The 8,364-nt window shown below is 34.4% G+C and overlaps 1 long non-coding RNA gene across 1 annotated transcript; it reads right to left on the bottom strand.

Moving 5' to 3' along the window:
- Positions 1 to 975: 975 nt before the first annotated feature.
- LOC123523454 (uncharacterized) lies at positions 976 to 6,174 on the bottom strand. The gene is made up of 2 exons (XR_006681107.2): positions 6,019 to 6,174; positions 976 to 2,974 (listed from the first exon to the last, which is right to left on the bottom strand). It is a non-coding gene; the product is annotated as an uncharacterized LOC123523454 (long non-coding RNA).
- Between the last annotated feature and the right edge of the window lie 2,190 nt (positions 6,175 to 8,364).

The following is an 8,364-nucleotide window of genomic DNA, read 5'->3' on the forward strand; positions in this document are numbered from 1 at the left end:
CTAAGTGTAACCTTGACTTTGAAACAAGTCATCCGAAATATGCACTTTGCATGTCATATTGATGTAGTGAACATTTGTGCGAAGTTTCTTTGACATTCTTCAAGCAGTTCAACAGTTACAGAGCGGACACGAAACAAACTGATATAACCTTTGACCCGTAAGTGTGACCTTGACCTTGAAGCAGCCATCCAAAACATGCGCTCTGTACGTTGTCTCGATGTGGTGAACATTTGTGTCAAGTTTCTTCGAAATCCTTCAAGAGGTTCAAGAGTTACAGAGCGGACACGAAATTGCTTACGGACAGACGGACGAACAGACGGTCAGATGGATAACATAATACGTCCCTTCGGGCGTATAATAAGCAAATATGTTACCTGAATCGGAAGATTTCCACGTTTGCACGATACTGAAATGTCACGTCGGTTGACGTCCCTGTCGAATAGCAAACATTTTTGTTTCAATAGTGCACGTAAGACCAGCGTATTTATCTGACGTCTAAACATAATTCCTTTATTTGATGATGAATTTCCGGGTCAAATTTGTTCAAACATTAAATATCTACAAAAAGGAGCACAAATTCTTACTGTCTGTAAATAGCATTTTTCGTGCTTTTTCCTGTTTTTACAAGTGGGAAATGTTTCTTGGATGTTGGTGTGTAAAATGTTTGCACCGTAACGTATCACTTTAGTTGTTGATATCTGGCACTGACGTGTACCTTTAGTATTTAGGAAAATTGAAAAAAAAATCTCTTTATTGAAAGAAACTAAAAGATGATGCCTTTAATTCAGAAAAGAAAAAGAAAGGAAACTATTGTTACCCCAAGTTGGCATTGTGGCTTACAATGCTAATCAAGTCTAGTTCTTTGTTGCGGTTTTTTTTTTTTTGAGAATGAAAGGAGAAAAGTTGTGTTATAGTTTATGTTTGTAAGAGATCTCAAAGTCTTGCACTGAAATACAAATTCATATAGCTCAGATGTGAAAATTATACATATCTTTATTTTCATATAACAATTTTGATGTACATCAAAAATATCACAAACATAAAGCATATATAACAAAAAAAATCAGTGTAAGTTTTCGTTTCGTTCAAGTAAATTGCATAACAACATGGGTAATATACGTTTAAGAATAATGACAATGAAATCAAAGTTTATAAGCAATGGCAAAACTGAAATAATCATGATAGAAAGAATGATATATCGGAAATTAGAAGGAAACAATCTACACATCTTTCTTCAAGATTTTATCAAATATTGGTTAAATGTTCAATCGAATTCCATACAAACACCGATTTCTGTGACACCACGTCTTTCTTCATTCACGCAATGAACAAATTTCTTAAAATATGAGGCTAACAGTTATGGTGCAGCAACAAAGAATGCATTCAAACTTTAGATTTATTTTGAGTTGAAAGTATTTTTAACTAGAATGTTAAAGCACAAAGGGCAGCTATGTCGATCCCATTATGTGTTGACGCACCACCTGAATGACTCAAACATTTCAGCTAATTTAAACAATATCAAAACCCTCTAGCTAATTACGACAAGTTTCATTTCAATATCTTGAACCAAACTAAAGTTATTTAACAGACACTATCATCCACAAATAACTTTAAGGTACAGATAAATAAAAAAACACAGCGAAAAATGTGTTGGTTTTTCCGTATGGTAAAAAATAGAAAAGTTACAAAATAAGCAATTTATAAGAACAGAAATGGGAAGTAAATATAACAAATATAAATCAACAAAAAAAAATTACTTAGTCCACAAAAATAAGCCATACCAGGTGCAGATGTGTAACAACAAAGGGATTTAATTCTATAAAAATATGCAGGTCCACAAAAAGTTTCCTGCCAAATAAAAGAGATTGATCAATGCATGTCAAAGTTGTGGTCTAAGATTTTATATGAAATTAGACACTTACGTGTTACTTTGACCTTTGAGATAGGGACCTTAGATTTGCGCGTGACACTCTGTTTGAGGCAAACATTTACGCAAATAAAGATTGTTTAACGCATGCTAAAGTTATGGCATGGATAAACACTAAAATGACCTACGACCCCTAAAATAACCTTGTCCTTTGATGTATGGATCTGAGAGTTGCGCGCGACACTCCCTCTCATTGAAACAAACGTTTATGCGGAATAAAATTAAGATTCCTTTTATGTATGGCAAAGTAACAGCCCGGACAAGCTCTAAAATGATCTTTGACCTTTCAGATAGTGTCCTAGGTTTGCGCGCGACACTCCATCTTATAAATGTGAACATTTATGCAAATTAAAAAATGATTGCTCTATACCTATCAAAGATGCGGCCCGGAAATCTCTAAAATGATCTTTGACCCCTAATTTTGAACTTGACTATTAAGATAGACACATGAGGTTTGCGTGCAACACTCCGTTCGGAAGGTAACATTCATGCTAAATATAAACAAGATTCCTTCATGCATGTAAAAGTTGGCCCAGACAAGATCTGACATGACCTTTTACCTCCCAGTTTTACCTTGACCTTTGTTATAGGAACTTGGAGTTTGCGCATGACACTCTGTCTCATTGACTTAAGCAGTCATGCAAAATATAAACAAGATTGCTCCATGCATGTGAAAGTTATCTTTCGGACCAAAACATCCAAACGGACGCAATAACGCACATACATCGACGTGCATAACGTCACTGCGAATAAGATAATAATAAATATTCTTGAGTAAATTGCATAAAAGTAATCTACTATGAACAGCAAATGGACATTAAATGTCCATGTGTGCAACTTCTCAAGCATTGGCGTTTGCCTACAAGTATCCCCCACTTCTTTATTTCTTCGTTACTTCAGCATAAGCGTTTTCAAATATCTCCACAAAATTCGATGGAAATTTGCCGCGTAAACCACTTGCTACTGTTCCTATCCACCAAGCATCGTCCACTGGATCCACATCAGTTATAATGTCGTCCGGATAAATAGATATTTCGTCGTCTGCTTCTAGATAACAAATAAAACAAGTTTGATAAGAACCTAGCATATAAACGCGGCAAATTATCATGACATAGTATCTTTCTGTGTGTGGATGTTATTACGAGAAAAAATGTCAGCTTGTTCCGTACTTTAATGAAAAAGTATCTTTATTGTTTTCGGAAACTGTGTTCGTAGAACGTTACTCCTCCTGTTGGGTATTAATCCTTAATTTGTCACATTTAAAATCAAAACTAAATTCAAATAAAATGTTTTGTTAAATATCTACGCAACTTGTGATAGTGGCCGACTAGCTGAAAGAGCTTAATCGTACTACTTTTCTCAACTTGACATTCCGCTCTATCACACTCTAATAAATGAGAAGGAAAAATACAATATAGAAAATACAATTACTTTTCTTATCAAAGTAATAATTGTGTAGTCATATATGGTGATGTAAATACAGAAAAAGATGCAATGATATTTAAACTGTTAGCTCTTTTTAGATGGAGCAAAAACAAAATGGATTAACCACCACGTGAAGAATATTCGCAATTATAGCGTATATTTTGTTGAATTCAGAACTAACTTCCGACTGAGTATCTGGAGAAAGCACAGCATAAAATCTTTTATAACAATGCAAAACCAAATCTGCGAGGCGCTGTGCACATTTAATTCACAAGGACATATCAAATTAGTATTATATAACAAAGCGCGGAATGCTTTACAAACACCACTTGATTTCCACATGATATAGCGTTATGCAATGTTACTTGTGGAAAAAGCTTTGAAGTACTGAAGAAATACCCTAGAATTGTTGAACTCTCGCTAGCAAAACGTTTTGAAATAAAGGTATTAGCTTGTCATCAATTAGATAACATTTGTATTTGCACTCCGTCGGCTATATATTTACATTGCAGGTTCTCTTTTGTTTGTGGCCTCCTAACGGGAAAATCATAAAAAATAATAATTTAAGAAATGTTAGGAGAGAGCTAATAAAGCGAATGAGTTATATAAACTTAGTACTTTTCATTCTGCCAAATCAGAAGGATTTACGATAAAAACGAGTTAAACATCGATTTCAAAACACTATGTTTCATGGCAAATATTGTTCAAGTTCGCACCTAGTGAGACTTGTCCGGTATCATCTGCAAATGAATGACCTAAAATTGATGTGTACTTTAAACATGAAACCAGACGTAAACAACTGTGGTGAAGTCTCATTTCCGTTTTACCTTTTCGTTTACTTTATAAATAAATTTAGATGAAAGGATGACCATTTCCGTTTTGACTGACTTTCGATACCGCAGATCAGATTTTAGACCTGGCCGTCTCTACGGAGCTACGAAATTGATTCAAACTTTCACTTATTTAATACAATAGTTTTTCATTCGTGGATCTCCTTAGTTCTATAAACATTTCAGTAACCAAATCAATATAAACGGCTATAAAGTACATCTACCTCTTTTATCCAGAAACATAAAGGGTCACAATACGGAACTGGCCATTGCCACTTTAGGTGTAATGGCAGTAATGCTGTCGACAAAAGTGCAAAACAAAATTTATCCTTATGTCTCCCCGTACTTGGATTTAGTGTTGTTATATTTTCTGGTCCTTTTTACGGAATCAATTCACTAAGTGTAAAAGAGTTTCGCTTAAGCCGGTGCTAGCGGGCGTGAGATGTGTTGCACATTTTATTACCTCTCATGAACAGACTCAATCAAACCGAGTCTGCTATTATTCGTTTTTTTTTGCTGCAATTTATGTTTCAAAGGGATCTTTTTACAGATTTTATTTTCACCTTTACGTATTCGTAAGACGAGAGGCTAGGAGGACATTAATACATTGCATAAAATAAGACACTTTTCATGCTTATATTCGCATGTTTTCGACTTGATTTTCCCTGCATAATATTTATCACCCTTTTTCTTTTCGTTTGTTTGAAGTAAATGTATAGATGTCACCTGAATAAATGAATATCTGGAACGTATACAAAAATGAATCTGAAATGACTGAATTTTATATGAAACAAAGCATAATTTCTTTTATTGGTATGCAAATTTAAGCAGGTATATTTAAAGGTGTAAGAGATGGTCATCCTAGCGGAAATGGCTATGGGATGTCAATAAAGTGATCCATTGAATAATTTACGTGTACAACCTAAATGCATTGCAATCATTGTCCGACATCGAAGTAAAATTTGCAAAATACTTTAAGTTACCAGTAACCAATAAGTGTTACCAAAACCACTTCTGAAAAAGAGTCTTCTTATAATGCTTATCATAAACTTTCAATGAATTTGAACAAAACGGAAAAGAATGTGCTCTCCTTCAACATACTGAACCTAACATAATTTTGTAATCATCACTGAAACCTAGCTCCAGGCATCAATACATAAAAGGGAAATCATGCCTGATCACTACCGTTTCTCTGCAAGACAGGACTACAGATTAAACCCGTACAGAGGACGCCATTTTTACCACGGCTGATATTGATACTTCTGAAACTCACTTTGAAACCAGTGCTGAGATTGTTGCAGCTGCCATACCATGTTCAAGACTGAGAAAGTCACTTATTTTAAAAACATATTGAGACTATTAAACTGCGTAAATGTGTGATAGGTCAATATGTAGAATCTATAAACAGCTGATTGAAAACAACACATTTTAAAAATATGTTGTTATACTGTAACCATGTTTTCTGCTTGATATTTCAATATTAAAAAACAACAAATCGAAGCAAACAAATTGAGCAGACTATATATATGACAATTTGGAGAAAAACACACACAGATGCTATCCTCTGAATGTTTTACCCGATTCCGCTAAAATCTAAATATTTACAAGCCTTAAATTTTCATATTTGATACATCTGATATTTGAATTAGATATCTGTGAAGAATTCTTTTCATGTGAAAGTGGTATCTTGGTAAATTGCTATCTAAATGCTAGCTCGCATCTTAGGAAGGGTCTTTCTCCACCACAGAAAAACTGGGAAGTCGCAATATGATCCAAAATAGTGTTAATATGACTAAATCTCAAGAAAACAAAATAATATTTACGTAGTAACGATACCTGCTTCATAATTGTTCAATGCTTTCACACTAAATCCACCTGTAATTTGTGTCTTTCCATTATTCTTTGCAGTTGGTTCTGTCATTCCTACATTTTGAGAACCTTCAGATGTTGTAGGAGTAGACTCTTGTGGCTCAGACTTCTGAGGATCGAGTCGTGCTTGTAAAAAATAATCATATTGAGTTTATGGACTATGCTGGGGATTCTCGATAACAACGTGCTTCATTTATTTTATCCTAGTTCATATCAAACATTTATATGCTGACAGATGCCAACTTAACTATGTACCGCTATGAATAATTCAATTATAATTTATATAGTTATAGATGCAATGAAAAAATGTTATATTCTGCTATAAAAAAGATATATTCAGTGAAACAATGTGGCTTTGATAATCGCGCGACGCTGGTTTCTGCACGGGAAAAAAATCTACAATACATAAAGTATGACAACGGATATCGAAGATCGAAGTATATGAGGTCATTCCTTCATTGATCCTGTTAATATTGTTACATTGCAGACGAATAAAGTGGTTTACCTGGTTTTTGCAAACTTCTGACACTCACTTTAGTACGTGTGTCTGTTGCTGACCCTTGTTGCAACGGTCCGCGCATGTATAAGTCTTGTATATTGGAATCTCATGAAATGAAAAACACTTAATATTTGATACAATATATTTTAGCGAATGGTTTAAAATTTTTAAGGCTACACTAGAAAATCAAAGTAATTAAGAACAGTGCAATAATTCTACTATGGGGCGTTTTGTTTTTGGTTAAGTGCCCTTTTTCTACAGTGCTTCTGTTATGTAATGACAGGAAGGTAACCAGGCCAGTGCACATGGATATTCTGTACCAGTACTAATCACAAATAACTTCCAACTTCTCCAAATGGATCAGAGTTGAAGGACAAATGATTTTAGACATAATGTCTCTTATCAAATCATCATGGAGAATATAATAATGCGTCGCCCGGAGATCGAACTCACGACCCCATAATCCGTAGATCTGCGCTCACCCTATTGAGCTAGGCGGACAGACATCAAGGCGTTCTACGCACGATGACTTTGCAAATTTTGAAAACAACTTTAACCTTCGTGTCTGTTTAACACTTGCATCTTGGCAAATGTTATGATGAACAGCCTGCGGCGCGGTTATCCATTTTGTTTTCAAGATAAAATTGTAAATTAAGCATATAATACATACATTGATTATGCAAGGACATCAAAGGTTGACAATCACCTGATTCTAATGGATGTTATTGTTTCTGAAGTTAATGTTTAAGCAAAGAAAGAACAGAAAAAAACCTTGGTGAAATTATATAATCTTGGCACTCTTACCTTTTAAACCAATTTCACATTCTACTGCAACCTCAAAATCTTGGAAAAAAGCTTCGAGGAAGTGAAATGTTGGACGGCATTCAGGCAACCGATGCCAACATTTAAGAATTGTAACATAAAAAGCTGCAGGGCATGGTATAGGATCGTCTTTGGGTTTCGACAGTCTGAAACCTTCATGTAAACGGCCTAACGTATCTTTTTCAATCAAACCTGCAAAGTATTTAAATATGTCGAATTAATAGACAATAATGTAAAATAAAAATAGAGACAGATCCTGAAGAGAAAAAAAACACATTCGAAGCCCGAAAAAATAAACCCTACAGCAGTGTATGTATAGATGAGTTAACGAATGACACGTGCACATAAATGTGTACACAAAATAAAAAAATGGATAGCAAGGACAAAAAAAAAATAGAGAAACACCAAATGTGGCAAAAGCACAAAAGGGGAGTTAAAACCTGTTAATGCTATGCAGTAAACCCAACTCTTAACACCTACCATGTTTCAAAAGAATGTTTACCGTACCGAATGAACCCCTTACATATTACAGTACATGGTATCAAAGGCACGATATGTACACACAATAAACTGGGTTTGGTTTTAAATTTAACTAGACATTTTTAAAAACTTCTGCGGCAAGGTTTATCGAAACTAGTTTTTAAAGGAACGTTCTTTACAAACTTTAAATGATTCTATATGTCCAACTGTATTTCGTAAAATAATAAAACTTTAAAATATAAAAAGAATTTATGGCAACAAAACATGTATGGTGTTTAGTCTAGTTGGATACTACATTTAAATTGTGTACCAGAACACTGGAATACTTCGTAACAGGCATCTGTAATAGTTTTTGTTGATATTATTATGTATGTAAATGATTTACTTGGCAAAATTTATTTAAACTGTCCTGTAACTTTGGAACAAGGTAAGGATATAGACTAAGGGTGTGTGCACAATTAACCGGATTAAACACCTCAGTGGTGTATTCGCCACTGACCGTTCAAAAGTGG

Source organism: Mercenaria mercenaria, unplaced genomic scaffold (assembly GCF_021730395.1).
Source record: "Mercenaria mercenaria strain notata unplaced genomic scaffold, MADL_Memer_1 contig_3873, whole genome shotgun sequence".
Taxonomy (NCBI): Eukaryota; Metazoa; Mollusca; class Bivalvia; order Venerida; family Veneridae; genus Mercenaria; species Mercenaria mercenaria.